The sequence below is a fragment of the Dermacentor andersoni genome, chromosome 4 (genome assembly GCF_023375885.2).
Source record: "Dermacentor andersoni chromosome 4, qqDerAnde1_hic_scaffold, whole genome shotgun sequence".
NCBI lineage: Eukaryota > Metazoa > Arthropoda > Arachnida > Ixodida > Ixodidae > Dermacentor > Dermacentor andersoni.
Window position 1 is genome coordinate 2,630,952 of NC_092817.1, and position 20,369 is coordinate 2,651,320.

Here is a 20,369-nt window from a genome sequence, read left to right on the forward strand (position 1 = left end):
TCAGAGGTCTCCTTAGAAACCTTGATGACGTACAAGAACTCATACACAAACACAATCCAAAAGTGCTGTGTTTACAGGAAACACACCTAAAATCAAAACACACAAACTTTCTCCGACAGTATATAACTTTTCGCAAAGATCGCGATGATGCTATCGCATCATCGGGAGGTGTAGCTATAGTTATCCACAAAAGCATTGCGTGTCAACATTTACAGCTCCAAACGCCTCTTGAAGCAGTGGCAGTTCGAGCTGTCCTCCTAAACAAACTCATCACCATTAGCTCGCTTTACGTACCCCCACACTACAAATTAAACAAACATGAATTCCAGTCATTTATAGACGAATTGCCAGAACCTTATGTTGTTCTTGGCGATTTCAATGCGCACAGCTGCCTGTGGGGCGACTCTCGTACAGACGCGCGAGGTCGTCTCGTTGAACAGTTCCTTTTCTCTTCTGGTGCTTGTCTTCTGAATAAGAAGGAAGCGACATACTATTCTCTCGCAAACAAAACATTTTCTTCAATAGATCTTAGCCTAGTCTCCCCGTCACTACTGTCTGAACTTGAATGGGAAGTAAACGACAATCCTTACGGAAGCGACCACTTCCCTATACTTCTAAGAACATATAAAGAACACGAATGTCTACCACACGCTCCCAGGTGGAAAATCGATACAGCCGACTGGGAGAAATTCCGAACTCTCACCAGGATCTCATGGGATGACATGTCCTCTTTAGAAATTGATGCTGCCGTTCAGTATTTTACAGCCTTCATTATAGATGCCGCGTCTAAATGCATATCTGAAGTAAGTGGTTTCGCATGCAAACGGCGCGTCCCGTGGTGGAACGACGAGTGTAGGACCGCCCGTAAGAAACAAAACAAAGCGTGGGGGTTGCTACGCACCTCTCCCACTGCGGAGAATCTTATTAACTTTAAAAAAGCAAAATCTGAAGGAAGGAGAACGCGCCGACAGGCCAGAAGAGAGAGCTGGCAGAAGTTTTTATCGGGTATCAACTCTTATACTGAGGAGGGGAAAGTCTGGAACAGGGTTAACAGGATAAAAGGACGACAAACTTATTCACTCCCTCTAGTAAATACACAGGGCGGTACACTGAAAGATCAGGCCGACTCACTTGGGGAGCACTTTGAGAGTGTATCAAGCTCAAAACATTATTCGCAATCCTTCCTAAAATATAAACAAATAGAAGAATGCAAGCCACTCGTCAATAAATGCCGACAGAATGAACCGTACAATTGCCCTTTTAGTGCTGCTGAGTTGAAAGCTGCCTTGAGCGCATGCAAGAGCTCTGCACCGGGATCCGATAGAATCATGTATGAAATGCTCAAAAACTTACACAATGACACGCAAGTAACACTACTTACACTTTTCAACACTATCTGGGACGCAGGGTACCTTCCAACGGCATGGAAAGAAGCCATTGTGGTCCCTGTTTTGAAAGAAGGAAAAGACCCTTCTTCAGTGGCAAGTTACCGCCCGATAGCCCTCACAAGCTGCATGTGTAAGGTATTTGAAAAAATGATAAATCGGCGACTCATCCATTTTCTTGAACAAAACAAAATGCTTGATCCCTTTCAGTGTGGCTTCCGAGAAGGGCGCTGCACAACCGACCATCTTGTACGTATTGAAGGACATATTCGTGACGCGCTTGTACACAAACAGTTCTTCGTATCGATATTCCTCGATATGGAGAAGGCGTACGGTACGACCTGGCGCTACGGAATCTTGAGAGATTTGTCAGAAATGGGCATTCATGGTAACATGCTAAACGTAATAAAAAGCTACTTGTCCAGTCGTACCTTCCGGGTGAAAGTCGGCAATGTGCTGTCACGTCCTTTTACACAAGAAACTGGTGTACCCCAGGGAGGCGTGCTCAGTTGCACACTTTTTATTGTTAAAATGACAACGCTTCGTGCGTCCTTACCACCAGCCATATTGTATTCCGTCTATGTGGACGACATTCAAATAGGCTTCAAATCCTGTAACCTCGCAGTATGCGAGAGACAGGTACAGCATGGCTTGAACAAGGTGCCAGGGTGGGCAGAGAAAAATGGTTTTAAAATCAATCCTCAAAAAAGTTCTTGTGTGCTGTTTACAAGGAAGAGAGGCCTAGTTCCGGATCCTTGCTTACAAATGTGTGGACAACAGATTCCTGTAAACAAAGAGCACAAATTTCTAGGTATTATTTTCGACAATAGACTCACTTTCGTCCCACACATTAAACAACTCAAAGAAAAGTGTCTGAAAACAATGAACCTAATGAAACTTCTATCCCAGACTACGTGGGGTAGTGACAGGAAGTGCCTAATGAATCTGTATAAGAGCCTCATCCGGTCACGATTAGATTATGGTGCCGTGGTATATAACTCTGCCGCCCCAAGCGCGCTAAAGATGCTAGACCCGGTTCACCATCTAGGCATCCGTTTAGCCACGGGCGCTTTCAGAACAAGCCCAATTGAAAGCTTATATGCCGAATCGAATGAATGGTCTCTCCACCTACAGAGATCATACAACAGCTTTACATATTTCCTTAAAGTACGCTCTAATCCTGAACATCCATGTTTTGATACCGTTACCGATATGACGTGCGCTACACTTTTCAGCAACCGTCCCTCCATAAGACAGCCTTTTCCGCTGCGTGTGAAGGAGCTTAGCAATGAAATGCATGTCCCACTCCTCGAGCATCGCCTAATGCACACAATCAAGCTCTTACCTCCCTGGGAGTGGCAGGTGATACAATGTGACATATCCTTTATAAAAGTCACAAAGCACGCTCCTGAGGCTGAAATCAGAATGCATTTCCTAGAACTACAGCACAAGCACTCCTGTGCAGATTTCTACACAGACGCTTCGAAGTCAAATGCCGGGGTATCCTATGCAGCAGTCGGCCCATCCTTCTCACAATCCGACGTACTGCATCCCGAAACAAGCATCTTTACGGCCGAGGCCTACGCATTACTCTCTGCCGTGAAACATATAAGAAGATCAAAACTTTCAAAAGCAGCGATCTATACAGACTCCCTAAGCGTCGTGAAGGCCTTGATGTCAGTTGTGGGAGAAACGGGTGGTTCTTCTCCGTACTCTTGGGACAAAGGAACGACAACACAGTAGTGCAAACAGTCACAAGGGCATTTATTGCACCTTTCATAGATCAATGCCTGCTAGCCGAGTTCATATCCCCAAAACATGCCGATAGGCGCGCGACAAATCTAGAAGTCCGACTCACCGCGTCCTCGCGAGCGAATATGTTCGCTCCATGCTGGATCCCAACGCCTGGTCGTTCGCGTGTACAGTCACGCGAATCGTGGCGCGTTCCAAGGCGGCCACGCGAGGCGGTCTCGCAGATGCATCGGTCGCCGCGCGCTCGCGGGAGACGTCCTCCGCCGCGCGCCGACCCGCCGGGAAAGAGACAGCCTCTTGTCCCTCGGCGCCCGAGTAACCCCGCCGCGGCGCGACCGTCGCGCCATCTCTCGCACCGCGCTTGTACCACTCCGAGCGCCGCGGGCGCCAGGCCACGCGAGCCGTGCGGGAAAAACAGCATATCAGGGGATGCGCTATGCGGGAAAACATCAGGGGAGGCGCGAGGGTCGCGCATCCCCACATCCCCCCAACCTTAAATCACTTCTTATTCCGGCGAAACATGTGACACGGTCTAACATCAACACGTGCTTCGCGAACAAGGTGGTACATGCAACAGTGGCCGCGCCGGGGAAATGTCCACACGCTGTCCATAACATGCGAGCCGACTGTCCTTGGGTACACCGCTGGCGTCCGCCGGTCACAGCAGCAGCTTTGCGACTCGACGGCACGATCCCAGGCCAGGACTCCGGAGACGACGACGCAGTAGTCGGTACGAGCAAGCGTCGCTCGCGCCGACGCGCCCTGCTGGCAAGAGCCGCCGTAGCTGTCGGTGACCGCTGGCTCCTTTGTCCGCCGCCGAGGGTTGTGAGCTGGATGCAGGAGGCCGCCGAAGTCGCTGCGCCGAACTGGCCACAGCATCTCCATCGCCCGGGGTGACTCGATCGTAGTCCGGGGCAGCAGCGCAGACGATGTGCAGGTGACAGCAAGCCAGGGGCGACTCCAATCACGCTGCGTACACTCAAAACACTCGGCAAACACTAAAGTAGTGCAAGGGAGAGGAATTCTGCATGCGCATCGCCCACGTGGTACGATGTTCAACTCGGCTAGCAAAAGATCGGGCAGCTACTCAGATGCTAAGTTCACGTGAACGAAGCTCGCTTTCTTGAGGCGAACGAGTAATTTCAATTTGTGCGAGGCTAACTAGAATGAGGGAAGCAAATTGCAACGCCTCAACGCCACGGTCCACCAGGTTGTGTCCCTCCACGTGCGACAGGCAGCTTCGTAAAGCCTTAGGCCTAAAGCGTCGCTACCCTGACAACAACCGGCATCCAAAAACAACACTCAAAATGAGCGCAAAACAGGCAGCCGCGAGGAGACGTTAGCTCTGTGAGGTGGTCCTACTCCGCTCGGTGCACACAGCATCCGAGTTGACGGCGCCCACCGTCCCAGACGGTGTCGGAGCGCCCGGTGCCAGGCCGCAATACCAGTCAGCCCGTCGTGGCACCCGTGGCCCGCGGCCACCCGGCTCCCAGAGCCGCGACTTCATCCGAGTCAAAGAGATAGAAGAAGCTATTTACATAAGAAATTCGGACCACCCACGAGGCTTCCGTACTCACTCGCTTGCCACTGCTCCGCGGGCACTCAGCCTCGCTCTCCCAGGATGCAGACCACGTGGCTCTCGTACTGACGAATGTCATTAAAAAAAAAACACTTGCGAAAAGGCTTAGCATGTTGACAAGTCCAAACACACTACCGCCACCGTCGCCTCTCTCAAGAAAGCACGCCGCCGACGCTAGCGATCAAAATCCACGCTAGGCCTACGCTTCGGTTCAAACAAAGCTCTCGAACGAAGCAAAACTGTTTAACTCTATCGTCCGATGCCCCAAGAGGTCCACGTTGGGCAGCCAGATGTGGGAGAAACGGGTGGTTCTTCTCCGTACTCTTGGGACAAAGGAACGACAACACAGTAGTGCAAACAGTCACAAGGGCATTTATTGCACCTTTCATAGATCAATGCCTGCTAGCCGAGTTCATATCCCCAAAACATGCCGATAGGCGCGCGACAAATCTAGAAGTCCGACTCACCGCGTCCTCGCGAGCGAATATGTTCGCTCCATGCTGGATCCCAACGCCTGGTCGTTCGCGTGTACAGTCACGCGAATCGTGGCGCGTTCCAAGGCGGCCACGCGAGGCGGTCTCGCAGATGCATCGGTCGCCGCGCGCTCGCGGGAGACGTCCTCCGCCGCGCGCCGACCCGCCGGGAAAGAGACAGCCTCTTGTCCCTCGGCGCCCGAGTAACCCCGCCGCGGCGCGACCGTCGCGCCATCTCTCGCACCGCGCTTGTACCACTCCGAGCGCCGCGGGCGCCAGGCCACGCGAGCCGTGCGGGAAAAACAGCATATCAGGGGATGCGCTATGCGGGAAAACATCAGGGGAGGCGCGAGGGTCGCGCATCCCCACACAGTCTATACACACAAAAATCCTGTACTTAGTGAACTCTACACCGTCTTGTGTAAAGCGTACATATCTAACCAGCGTATCATTATATGCTGGGTGCCCGGCCACAGGAGCATTGAGGGTAATGTTCTGGCGGACGAGATGGCCACGTCAATCGCATCGCAAACTATTAACCCTACCGCTGCGGTGCCTGTCACAGATCTGAGGCCTTTCTTGCGAAGGAGATTGCGGGACCACTGGCAACGCATGTGGGACGCGGAAACGAATAATAAGCTCCACCTGATAAAACCACAGTTAGGATTCTGGCCCTCTACTACAAAATCGCGCCGAACAGATGACCTATTCTGTCGGCTCAGAATAGGACACACGTTTGGCACCCATAATTTTCTACTAACCGGAAGTGAGCCTCCAACCTGTGGTAGATGCGGGGAGAGGCTGACCGTGCTCCACGTCCTTCTGGAGTGTCGCGAAGCCGAATTTGAAAGAACGAAACATTTTTCCTTAGCTTACAGACAGCACATCCCTCTCCATCCAGTAATGTTCCTCGGCCCAGAACCGCTTTTTAACACAGACACAGTCCTAGGTTTTCTGAGAGATGTGGTCCTACATGTTATTAGCCCCATGCATTCCTAGCGCTTCCTCTCTTTAGAGGATGCCGCTGGGATAGTTGTACGGTATAGCACATGCCTCCAGACCCTTGTGTTTCAAGGGCTCTAAGGAGGCAGTAGTGCTCTAGCATTTATTATAATCTGACATATTTTACCTATTGTATCATTCTTCTTAAATGCATCGAAATGCTCATAGTACAGGTCATATGTCATCGCCATAATTTTATTACACAGATTTTACGCAATGTAGAGCGTATATTTTAAGGCCCCTTTACAGCCACGTCACACCAATTTCATAGTAATCATAGTTACACTGCACACCCACTACTACAGACATGGCGCTCTTTGGCCATTCCTGGCCCTTGCGCCATAAAACCCCATACATCATCATCACCCAGTTTACCACAGACATCCGACACTTCAGCGGGATAGATAATGTGGTTGCCGATGCACTCTCCCACGTCTCCGCTGTCGAGTTGCTACCCGGGATGACTTACGCCCTTGCAGACGCTCAGAAAATGTACGCCGAACTGCAACAGCTCCTCAAGAATGGCTCTTTTCTTCAACTTCAACAAGTTGCCATCTCTGGGTCGACTGACACTCTCTACTGCGATGCATCCACCAGACAAGTGAGACCGTATGTGCCTTCTCTGCATTGTCGCAGCCTTTTCAACCAGTTACACAACCTCAGCCATCCCGGCATTTGTGCTTCTGCACACCTTGTGACTGACCGTTACGTTTGGCCCTCAATGCAGCATGACTGCCGCACCTGGGCACGCACGTGCATCCAATGCCAATACACCAAAATCGCCCAGCACATCACTTTGCCGCTCTGAGCATTTCCGCTACCATCAGAATGGTTTCAACAGGTCCGCATCGACATTATTGGCCCCCTCCCACCAGCTGGACCTTACTGCTATTGCTTCACCACCATTTATCGTTACACTCGATGGCCCGAGGTATGGCCTCTCGAAAGAATTGCTGCAGAAGAAGTCGCCTTGGCTTTCTTCTCCAGCTGCATTTCCCACTTCGGCACTCCTCGTCGCATCACAACTGATCAAGGGCGGCAATTCGAATCTCAACTCTTCAGGCTCCTTGGGCCCTCCACCGGGTTCAAGCATTTACGGACCACCAGTTATCACCCTTGCACCAACAAGATGATTGAGCGCTTCCACCGACAGCTCAAGGCAGCCATCATGTGCCGCCCTAACTCAACCTGGCTCGAGGCTCTCCCAGCCGTCGGTCTTGGTCTGCGTGCTGCTTTCACACCAGACATTCAGGCGATGCCTGCTGAACTTGCCTACGGGGAACCGTTTCACCTACTTGGGGAATTTCTCTTCGATTCAACACCCGACATCACCAGTTCAGACCCGACAGACTTTGTCATGTGGCTCCGTCGCACAATGGGCACCCTGTGCCCATTACCAGTGGCACATCACACCAAGCTGACTCCGTTCGTCTTTAAGGACTTGGCAACATGCTTACATGCCTTCCTATGCAACGAAACTCTATGCGCACCCTTTCAACCACCTTACTCCTGACCATACCAAGTCATTCGTCTTGACGACAAGACATTCACCCTGCAAATTAACGGGTAGGACGTTTGTGTCTCCATCGACCGACTGAAGCCGTTATACATCCTCTCCGACGAGACTGCAAACCCCTGTGCACCCCCCCCCCCCCCCCCAATTCATCCACAACAGCTTCCGACACTTCGGCCCGTGTCCTACACCACCTTCTTTGGAGGCCAGGTTAGGTTCACCAACCCTCTTCAACCCTGAGGGCTCCTCTCTGCGGGGGAGGATGGTGTGGTGAAATGGCGCAGCACCGCATCAGCGCTTCTCAAAATGAGCGCCAATGAAGATAAGAACACTCTCGCCAACAGAAGCTAGATAAACCATGCATGCACCCCGAAGGGGATCAGTTTCAGTAATGTGTTTCGACTGTAAGCAAAACGCTGTGCTTTCCCACACATTGATAAGTCCAAAATATTTACCTTGAGTCCACCAGCATTGCCGCGTTGTCACTGCTTCCAACCAAAAGTAATTGGGCCCGCCAGTGCATCTTGGATTCAATGTCGCTTTCTCGACCATCCGGTCCACTGTTGGTCTGGCCAGAAGGTTAGGACAGTGGGGTGACCGACGTGCCTGACTTGCCCGGCCGACTCTGCTAGCCTGCGGATCGTAGCCACAGAGACTCTCAGAAACAGCTCTGTCAGCCTGTAGCTGAAGTACCCAGTGGGGGCATGCCTGCTCAGCTCACGGGTCGCAGCTGCAGAAGCTGAAGCCCTGTTTTCTGACTTGGAATTGAATGTGATCAAAAATACATTCGAAAGTGACCACCTCTAAGCTTAGTAACTAGCCACTACTGATTAGAAACTTTTTAGGAATCGACTTCTGTATCGCAAGATTTTATCTCCAAATTTACTGTAGACAACACAGTAGCTTATTTTAGTGCCTATATCATTGATGCAGCAGAGAAATGCGTTCCACAAACTAGTGGTCGCTAGTGGTGAAGTGCCTAGCGACACATCGCAAACGATCACGAAACACGTTAGGAATATGGAAGCACATGTACCGGGGCACGCGCACCATTCAGCACATGATGACGTGCGCTTGTGGCATAGGAAAATAATAAAGCAAGAAGAAAACAGCGAATTGAGGAATGCCGTATAAAAGTAGGCAGTGAATCCGCAAATAATGTGTGGCACAAGCAGCCGACAGAAGGGGAAGAGACCACGTTGGCAGAGCAGGCAGTTGAGAAGCGGAGCAAAGACGTGTTGGCTTGGGTTGCGCGTCAACATTCGGGAGGCTCACACCTGTCAGAGACACCCAGTCAAGCGCCAAAGCACGAAGGGACCTGTAAATGACACGTCTTCTGCTCCCGTCAGCCAGATGACGAACAAGTCTGTGAGAGCTGGCCTGCCATCTCCGCTCGTGCAGTTCATCAAGTGACGCACCACGCCAGCTTCGTGGGACGCCAGTCAAAGTGCGAGTGCGCTGTGGTAGTCGGTCTGAATGCTTTGTGGGCGTTCTTGAACGAAGCATGAAGTCGTAGGTGTCTATGGAGGTGGCGGTGATGGACGGTCTCACCGAAGTCGCAGAAAGAAAGAGGCTCTCGAACCCAAGGAGTTGAGAGGGAAACCGCTTCATGCCAGTCAAGCCCTTTGCGCACCACTTCCCAAATCACTGACGCGAGTTCGGATGGAGTTGGGACTACATCAACACCGGCAACATTAGTTATATGTTGGCCAGGCGGCTGAACTTTGTTGTGATATGACGAGCTTTCAAGGCTTCAAATGTGCAGCAGTGCTGAACGACATCACTTACGGACTCAAGACTGTCTTTTCCGATGAGGAACTAGTACATGTCCTCGGCAATCCCTTTTAGAAGATGACCAACTTTGTCTTCATCTGTCATGCGAGGATCCAGGGCCTTGCACAACTTGAGCACTTCCTCGATGTATGCCATGCTGGTTTCACCAGGAACTTGGGCTCGCTGCATTAGCATTTGCTCTGCACACTTCTTTTTAGCTGCTGGATCACCAAAGTACTTCTTGGTTTCATCTATGAACTTCTCCCATGTTGTCATGGTTTTCAAGCCACACAGACGCAGTTCTCTTGAGGAAGAAGGCAACTATGGTAACAAGCAGGGCGTTGGGATTCCAGCCACGGAACAGACTTGCTTGTTGGTAAACGTTACGCCATCTGTCCACGTCTTTCCTGGCTTTCCTAGCAAAGTTTCGTGGCACGATGTAGGGCTTCTATGGGACGCGAGAAGATGGTGGTGGCTTGTCGCCATCGGCAGCCATTTCTGGTGGCAGACGAACAATTCAGCAACTGCATTGAAGCTCCAGAGGTTGTGCCTCTGTGGTCAGTTCGTAGTCGTTTTTCAGGGGTGCCGCTGTTTTGTCCCACACCTCCACCAAAACTGTTACGATGGGGTGTATTTATATTTAAAGGTGAATTGATGAAAAGGGGAGAAGGGTTGCTGTGCTGACACCGAGTCGCTCCAAAGACAAGTGCACTTCATCCTCCTCTTCTTCCATCCTTGCTGTCGCTTTAGCATAACAACCTTTTTCTTAAATATTTAAAGAAGTCCTACTACAGAAGAATATATTGCAGTTCACTTTAATGAAATTATGATGTAATGTAATGAAGTGCCATTTTTTACAATTTTGACATATCAAGCTATTACTGTAAATATTTTTTACAAATGTCTTGTCATGTTTCCCCGATTTTTTTTTTTATGTGCACTCAACATTCGATTTTTTGGACTCCTTAAGGTCCGTGACGAAATTAAGAAATTTGCGGGTGCTAGTTGGAATCGGTTGGCGCAGGACAGGAGTAATTGGAGATCGCAGGGAGAGGCCTTCGTCCTGCAGTGGACATAAAATAGGCTGATGATGATGATGATGATGACGATAGTCCGTGAAGATTTGCAGAAACTTGGGACTGTTCAAAAAGATAAATGCATGTCTTTTACTGCCATATTGCATATGCTTGACCACAATGTACACGCAAAATGGTGATCAAGTAATATATTGGAGCAAGCAGCAGGACAGTTGGCAGCAGCCAGTTGCATAGCCAGGGCTGCAATTTTGTAGCGATGCCTCTTCCCAATGCTAATGCCTTTCGGCACTTTTCACGTTCATGAGTGGCGGCGTTCGACACTCTGCCTGGGGAGAAGAGTCTCTTGACTACTCACGAACGTGAAGAGCGCGAAAGGCATTAGCATCTGGAAAAGGCACCACTACAAAATCGCGGCCCAGAAATTTGTTCGGGGGGGGGGGGCAACCGCCACTCCTTCATGCTCTCTCTCTCTCAATACACACGCACACACACAAACATGCAGGGTGTCCCAGTTAACTTGTACCAAGATTTTTAAAAAACCCAAGAGCTCTAGAGAAATCGTACCGACTGCATAGTAGCAGGAGTCGTATGTACTTATAGCCAGTATTTTTTTCATCACGAAGTATTAATTGGTTAATAGCTTTTAATTAGCAAACTTCCTAATTATTGCTTGAATCACAAACATATTAATTACAATGTTGTAGGGCACCTTAAATAACCTACACATACACACACACATATATATATATATATATATATATATATATATATATATATATATATATATATATATATATATATATATATATATATATATATATATATATATATACACATATATATATATGTGTATATATATATGTGTATATATATATGTACACATACATACATATATTTAAAATTGATAATAGTAAAAAAATTTAAATTTCGTTTATGAACTGATGCATTTATTAATGTATGTCGTGACCTAGCTGTACATGACTTGGAAAAATGATCAGCACTAAAAATGGGGCCATACAAAAACAAGACGGCGCACTACCCAGTGTTGTGACTTCGGGGTGGAGAACGAAAGACAGACTCTTTTGGCAGATGAAGAAGAAACGAAAAACTTTATACAGTATTGTGGGGTCCTCACACCCATGCTCTTGGGACAAAGGAACGACAACACAGTAGTGCAAACAATCACAAGGGCATTTATTGCACCTTTCATAGATCAATGCCTGCTAGCCGAGTTGCTATACACAAAACATGCCGATGGGCGCGCGACAAATCTAGAAGTATGACTCACCGTGACCAGATAGCGAGCGAATATGTTCACCCCATGCTGGATCCCAATGCCTGGTCGTTCGCGCCAACGGTGGCGCGTTCGAAGGCGGCCCCGCAAGACGGTCTTGCAGAGGCACGTCCACGCTGTTCGCTGTCCCAAACCAAAGAGAGAGCGCCTTGTCTTGCCCGCACCCAAGTAACCCCGCAGCGGCGCGACACTCCAGCCATCTCTCGCACTGCGCTTGTACCACTCCGACCGCCGCGGGCGCCAGGCCAAGCGAGCCGTGCGGGAAAACAACATATCAGGGGATGCGTGAGAGTCTCGCATCCCCACAATATTCATAGATAGTGGATGATAGCATACACGTAGCAGTAAGAGCGCATCAGACCGACTGGGCGGCTGCAAGTGACTCTCTCTTCTCACAATGGGCCAGTTCTCCCTTAAATCCCTTCAGCAACTCCTCCTCAGCAGGAACTAATTTGGTGACTCCTCGTCGGCAGGAACCAGGTGGGGCAGGGTGATGACGTTGCCCGCGTCGAATTCTTGATTCGTCGCGGAGATGGCTGGGCGCTTCTGAAGTTGCCTGCCGTATCGAATTCTTCATTCGTCGTGGAGAAGTGGGAGCTCCCGTCGCCTCAACGATATGCATGTGGTGCACGTAGTATGGCAGCTCCCGTCGCCTCGATGATAGGCACGTGGCATGGCACAACAGCATCCCCGCCGCCAGATAATACATTGTCAGGATTGGGGGCTCAATCCCATCGCTCGAGATCCGTTGCCAAGATTGGAGTCCGGCATGAATTCGAAGGTAGCTGGCCCATGCCGTCGTCCAACTTAAACACGCTGAGGACGTTGATGAAGGGAAGAACTACTCCTCATCGAGAACGAGGAAAATGGGTTTATTTACAGTATTTAAATCAGTCTAACATGACTGCTTAAAAAAAAGAGTGTCAGTCCAACATGACTGCTCAAGAGAAAGTGTGTCAGTCCAACCTGACTGCACGAGAGAAGTGTATCGAGCATCTGCACAACAGCAGTTTTTATACACTCGGTCCGCCGGCGATACAAGGCGGCGCGAACGTTCGTTTACTCATTGTCAACTTGCCGCCGCCCCGCAGAATAGTTTACGTACACATCGGCACACACATTCTGATGCCCGGCGCCGGCGACAGAGGGGCGCCGTTCCGCAGAACAGTTTACGCCCACACACACGCAAACACACAGGTGCGAAGGTCTGGAGCCGACGTCAGAGGGGCGCCGTTCCGGGTACCTCGGAGACATTCTGGGTAGCTCGTTGTCCTGCTCATCTTCGTCGTGTGAGAAGCACGAAAAGACAGCTTTCCCGCGGCAGCTCGCTCACGTGTAGCAGATCAGGTTCATGCTGGAGAGCTCTGGCACAATAGTTCGCCCTCCGAACTAGTTCCGTCACAACGGCGATGGGGCTGGAGGATTTGCGGCGGTGTCAACACAAAGCCCGCTTCCTCGAACGTATCCTAGCTGAAGCGACGGAGAGTGGGGGATGCGCGTCTTGTCCCCCAGTCGAAATTGGGTGGCAATCCTACATTGCAGCTCGCCATTCTTAACAACATCCAGAAGTCGAGCTGTTCGACGCAGCTCGATGTATGTGATGTGCTGATTGAGTGACGTCGTTGATGGGATTAAGGAAATGACTTTGCCACCCTTTCATCTGCTGGTCTTTCCTTTGCTTGGATATGAGAAAGCTCACGGAGTGACTGAAAATCAGTGCCAACCACTTCATTAAAAGTGAGCACCCTCCCAATGCTCTCCACAACACCAGACCAAACTCCATGAAAGCAAACGCTCTAACCTCCTCTGTGCTTTCAACAGCACCATTACGGTTATTGTACTAAACCCGAAACACACACCCGATAAAGAGCCCGGGATACAGACCTCCACAAATAGTGCTCTCAAAGAAGACACATTCAAAGAGAATAAACAGCTAAAGAATAGATTGCAAAGCAATTCCTAACAATCATTCCGGTAGGAAAGACGCAGCTGAGGTGATTGAAGAAAGTTTATATTTTGCCCTGTCTCGTTCAGAGTGAAATTCTGTTACTTGTTGGATTTACCAACTTGCTGACATGCGTCGCATGACTGAACAAGTGTTTCAACCTCTTTCCAGCATCCTGGCCAATAGAAATCTTGCGCTAGCCTAGCCTTTGTCTTCTTGATACCGAAGTAACCCGCCCAAGCATTCCCATGCACTAACTCTAAAAGCTGTGGTCGGTACTTCTCTGGCACAAATAGTTGGTTGTATGTCCAACCCTTGAAATCCTGATATTTCCGGTACTTGAAACCTGACCTAGTGTAGAACGAGATGTTCTTTCAGGCCACTCCTTCATTAACATTAGCCTGCAACACAGTTAGCGAAGGATCACTTTTCTGTGCCACAATAAGCACCTCTCGGTCAACCCTACTAAGCTGCTCCCAGCAAAAGGATGCGGGACTAAGCAGTGAACCTTCCACTTCAGCCCTAGGCACCCCGTTTTCCAGAGTCTCGAAAGGCTCCTCACCCACTATCACTGATTCGGTAATTGATCCCTTACAAATCTGAGTCATTTGCTTTTCATCAGCCATATTATCTCCCGGCCTAGACTGCCGCTATGAGGACATTACCTTGTCAGTTTCCTCGTTTGAAGATGGGCTTTCACGTTTCTTTGAGAGGGCGCGTGACCACGATCGCGTTAATGCCATGCAAGCAAGACTGGTATAGAACGACCAGCCCTCCTTTTCTAAAAGCTGCTCCAATTTGTTCGAAAAAAGATAATGAAAAGTGTTTGGGTAAACTTGGACTCAGGGCTGCCTCCATTTGCAACTTTCCAACAGCGCCCTCGAGGGTTACCCTGGCAACTGGCAAACACGCGCTCTGCTCTTCTGCAACTTGTCTGATCCAGAGGCATTCCCCTGTATAGTCCCCGGGAGAAACACAGGACGGATGTGTAACATCTATGGTGGCGGCGGAATCGTGAAGTGCCCTGCACATTTTCCCGTTTACCACAACATCCTGCAATTGGCGGTGAGGAGTTACGGAGTCGCCATCTGTCAGAAGCGCCTCCCTTGCGTAGTATGAGGGATCACGCGGCGCGCTCCTCATAGGTTTCGCTTACGGCACTCAATAAAAACACCATGCGGCAGCCCTCGTGGGCATTTATGTAAGTACTCTCAAAACGAGGGAAGCTTTTGACTGTCGATATAATAATCTTGGGCAAACTGAAAGCACAGAATCGTTTACAGATGCTATCTCTTTACCAAATACCTACAGTAAACGCCACTGCGCGGGGTCGCCACGATGGAGTTTCCTGAACCGGCTTCTTGCATGGAAAGTAGGCAAACGCTGAGAGTAAACCATGTTAAATATGTTCTTATAGTGGATTGTCTGTATAACCAAATGGAGCATAACAGAATAAAGCCTCACTGCAGCGATTGCATGGGTCCGCAGCGACCGACTGCGCGTCTGCGTGCATGTCCGCACAGAATGTTTGACTTTCGCTGTGAGCGCGTTTTCGCACCGTGCCGCAAGCTTTAGGCCGCAGCATCTGAGCATGTGACAGTACACTAGCAACCATTGTTGCGTGGACGCCATCAGAACTGTTCAAAAATAATTTCGTTATAGAGACTTCGACGCCTACGGCGACTGTGATGTGCCGTCGCGACGATTCAATCTATTTTGTCTTCTAAGTTTTTGGACATGTCAATATTATTTCTCAAGTTGCGTCGCACTATATGTTTATTGGTCTTCTACGCGTGTGATTTCCCTCTGCTTGTTCATAATCCAGTGCATTAATTCATAACAGAAACATGACCATATCCCATGCCTTTTTTAATGTGCATCTTACTGCTCCCGTTCCAGTGAACTTGCCAGTATCTAGCACCATGTTCATAGACCAAACCGTCATGGATTTAACCGGGCAGTGGGCGCGGGCGAGCATCTCAGTATGGGTTTTCTGCTATTCACCGAGAATCGCAGTCCCGGCGCCGTAGTATAAATATTCCTCGCCTCTGTCCTTGCTGCATACCCGAGTTGCAGCCGATGGCTGTCTGCCGGTTCTAAGTTTCGCGAGCCAAGCTTCACGCAGCTCCTTGTCCTGCGGCTACGTGTGAATAAGGCTGACACTGGGCTCCGTTGCATACGTCGGGCACTGCGGCACTTAGCAGTAGCCTACCATGCTGCACGCCTCCTCCAAAGGCAGCCACTACCTATTATAGTGCTTTCAAATGTTCTCAAGCAGACACCCAAGGCGGTAAAGCCTAACCACTTAATCAGAACCACAGCGCAGCTGGGACTTTAAACTTTTGTTTTCAGCTCACTTCGGCGCCTCCGAAGCAGCCGACGCGGCTGCTGTGTCCACGTGGTCCCTCATGCCATGTCACGCCGACGGTGGCGCCAGCTCTTCCAGTGATGGAGCTCGAGGCCAATATGGCTCGAGCAGCCTCAGATTTTCGTCTGACTGGCTAATGCCAGCGAACACAATTTTCTCCTTGCAATTTGAGGAAATATGGCCTTCCTTGTTGCAATGGAAGCAGACAATTGGTCTCCGGGCCTTGAACATGCGCTCCACGTCTGCCTTAGTTTTAGCGGCCCCATCCGACTGGGCTTTCTCTGCTAGCCCTTCCCTCGCCACCTCAGCCTTAGTCGATACTCCTTTGCTGAACTCGTTGCTCGTAGATGATTTCTTATTCGGCAAAATTTGGCCGCGAGGGAAAAACTGCTTTACAGAATAGTCCTTTTTTTCTAGCCTATCTTCCTGAATAGGTTTTTCTTGGCAGTTTCAGCACATGTAATATTCCTCCACGAGCTGTGCTGCCTACTCTAGGTCTACCTCTGAGAGTTCGTCCTGCAGCCAGTTAACTTCCTCTGGAAGAACTTGGTAAAACTGCTCCAGTGCTATGCATTCAAGCACCTTGTTGTGGTTGCCATACGCTTATGCACTTTTGAGCCACTCTTTTAAGTTTGTTGGTATCTCACCCGGGCTCTTGGGACAAAGGAACGACAACACAGTAGTGCAAACAATCACAAGGGCATTTATTGCACCTTTAATAGATCAATGCCTGCTAGCCGAGTTGCTATCCACAAAACATGCCAATGGGCGCGCGACAAATCTAGAAGTCCGACTCACCGCGACCGGATAGCGAGCGAATGTGTTCGCCCCATGTTGGAATCCAACGCCAGGTCGTTTGCGTGTACGGTCACGCGAACGGTGGCGCATTCGAAGGAGGCCACGCGAGACGGTCTCGCAGAAGCATGGATCAGGGCATGCGCGGGACGTCCGCGGCGTTCGCCGACCCGCAGCCAAAGAAGAAGCGCCTTGTCTTTCCCACACCCAAGTAACCCTGCCGTGAGGCAGCTCAGCAGCGCAATACTCGCGCCATCTCTTGCACTGCGCTTCAAACACTCCGACCGCCATGGGCGCCAGGCTACGGGGCGAAGCCGCACTGCAGGAGACGGGAGCTATGCGGGAAAACAATATATCGGGGGACGCGTGAGAGTCTCGTATCCCCACAGTTGCTAACACATTAACCCTTTCGCTGTCGGACGTTTCTGGCCGTGACGCACCCCCAGTGTCGGCTTGGTTTCAGGAAACGAGCATAACAGGGAATGAACATAGCAATTTATTTTTGATTATGATTGGTATACAAATAACATAGTCAATGCAATATGCACATTTCAGTGTTCTGCAGCTGTTGTTAGTAAACATCATCATCATCATCAGCCTGACTATAAAATCTGTTCAACATCCGAATCTGACGATGCGGAACCCTCTTCGTCTCAAGCGACTTTGTCCGAGTCCGAATCCGAGCTCGGCTCGTATTCTGAATCGGAATTCAGCCACCGCTCCCATGAGCAGACGAAGGTCCCGCGCGCCGAGCCATCCGAAAGTAACCGCGCGCAGGGAGGATGCGCTTTCAATCGCCCGCGCAACGGAGAGAAATGGGACGTTGCGTGATCAAGAAGACAGAGGGAGATGAAAAAAGGCTAAACAAAGTTCGAAGGGCTTTACGTTTACTGCTGCAAGTCGGAAGCGAGGGTGCGGCGAGAGAGCGAAAGCAGCAATCGAGTCACCCTTTTTGGAGAGGCAACGGCACGTGCGCCTGAACTTGACGCGCCGTAGCAGGCACACCAACAGAAGAAAAATAAAAACCTTCAAACCAGCAGAGATTACTGAACAACCCTTGAACCCATAACCACACGTGCGCGACGCATGATCCAGCGAACGCGGAGCCACCGCGCCACTCAGCAAAGAGAAAGTGGGGAGTGGCAGTCGCACCGTACTCTTCAATACATGGATTAACACAGGTCGGAGTGAATATACGAACTTGTAGAAAGAGTCAACAGATGGCGTGGCCAATCCAGGAGCGCCTGTTTTTGCGCTCAGGCGCGAAATTTTGAACGCACGATAGAGAACGTACCGGTACGTCAGTGACACCGTGGGGGGGAAGCGCGATGACGTACCGGTACGTCAGTGACAGCGAAAGGGTTAAAGGCGAACTGCAATGAAATTTTCGACCTACTAAGAAGCCCAGATAATTTAGACATGTAGCAGTCTCTGTGCAAAATCTTACACTTTAAATACAGGTCAATTCGTCACAAGGTGCTCGCAAAAATCTTTGTTTTTCACACCAAAACTGAAAAAAGAAATGCCACCATTACTGCCCAGCAGAAGTGACGTACACTGAAGAATTTGGAGAACCTGCGCCCGTGCTGTCTGCTTTCTTGCTTGTATTAGGTTCCGGTGTATCAGCAAACAGGTCCCGCATGTCTGCTAGCAACAGAGTTAGTATACTTTGTTAGCTGTTTCGTGCGCTGTGACATCGCCGTTGCGCCCCTGTGAAGTGCTTTTAATGCAAAGTATTCTCTAAGCCCACCTGGTTTTCTCTGTTTGGCTGTTTACATTCAACAGCAGGGCCTCGATGCATTCTGCCTTCACTTAAAGAAGAGCGCATTGGGGTGGCCAAGCTAAAGGTGCAGTATAGTCCGGCTTAACTCGGACGCAATACACACGTGGTACAGTTATGCTACATTGGTGAAAATTGGACGCTCTACAGTCTAGTGTGGCTGATGCGGGAATAGAACATGTCCTATCACACGCCGGAGCAGCTGGAATAGGCTACATCGCATACTAGCTTGGCTGACCAGCAGCATGCTGTTCAGGTTTTTAGGTTCACTGAAGTGAGCGTGTTGCACTTGCGCCTTCCACAAACAAAGAAGCGTTCCCTTGTTGTGCACTTGTCTGCTAGTGCTGTGGCAACAATTGATCGCGGCGCTGCTGCAGGTCACGCTTAAAGTGCAAGGAAAAATTTTAGCTATCTTAGTGTCTCCGGCATAACGTATCAGACTTCCCCAGCTGCTGCCTGGCAAGCTGGAAGCGCCGAACTCGTCAACCAACCAGACCGGTCAGGCAACTACCACCATCTGCAGTAAAGGATTATAAGTAGCTGAGGCTTGGCATGGTCGGGCTAGAGGGGCTCGGTGCTAAGTGTGCGTAAGCCAGAGAGGCCAGACTGCAGCCATCATAAAGCTTTGCCTATTTCACTCTGGCGGCATTGGATTCCTGCATAGCTTGCCGCTGCATCTACATTATAGCCACCGTGTCGCGTTCTCCTTCATGACAAATGCAGCATACAGTTCCTGCTCGTTTCTGGCACTGTGTCAGAAAAGATTTCATTCGTCTACTTCAACGCGTTCAATGTAGAGACACACAAATATCTTGAAGATGATGCACTACCGCAAAAAATCGCTCAAAAATATAGCCCTTACAATTTAACTTTGAACGTTACCTTTGGTTTTCATGTGCCATTGTAGCGTTTGTGAAGTGTTTGCCAAGGAAATCTTGATGGGTAAGTGACTGTGCTGTTTAAATGTAGCTTGTGCAGCTTCATCAACTGCAGTTTACATGCTTTGTGAGCATCAGCTGGTCTGTGTCGCACTTGCCTGCTGCGCCGCGGTGCACAATTTCGCTCTGAGAGTTGGGACAGGAAAAGTGTCGTAGGCCTTCCCCTACTCAGCGTTGTCTACTGTACAGCCATCGCTCTAGCTCGAGTACATATTTGAGCACCTGATGGCCACACAATGCGTCGGTATTCTTGTAACAGCTCAAATCACGAGCACAACAGAGAGAACGCATGCCAAGAGAGACGCGCCCGTCAACTCGCAAATGATGAGCGAGCAGTGCACCTGGCTGCCCAGGTGCAACATGGCGCAACTGAGAGATGAGTAGTTGTGTACAGTTCTTCAATATTTGCCATATTCGCATTGCTACCGCTTTGCTGCTAGGTGCACGCGTCGTCTGCATAGGCGCTAGTTAATACTTGCTAATAACAAAATTAGGCAGTTACCAGCCCTGCGGCTTTGCAAAGATTACTTTTAGGCTATACACTAGGCATTTATAGTCAATTTAGTCCAAGTGAAATTTCGTTACAATTGCCCTCTAAGATTGGAAAAGCATCGAAAAATAAAATAAAAGTAAACGAACAGAGATAGGAAACATCTACATGCATGTGTGATTGGTGAAGGAGCACAAGAAACACAAAGAAGGAAGACATATATGTCCTTCTTTGTCTTTGATTTT

General features: G+C 49.8%; 1 protein-coding gene across 2 annotated transcripts in view; it reads left to right on the forward strand.

Moving 5' to 3' along the window:
- LOC126535883 (fat-like cadherin-related tumor suppressor homolog) overlaps positions 1-20,369 on the forward strand; it is a 517,574-nt gene that overhangs the window by 451,245 nt on the left and 45,960 nt on the right. The window lies entirely within an intron of this gene.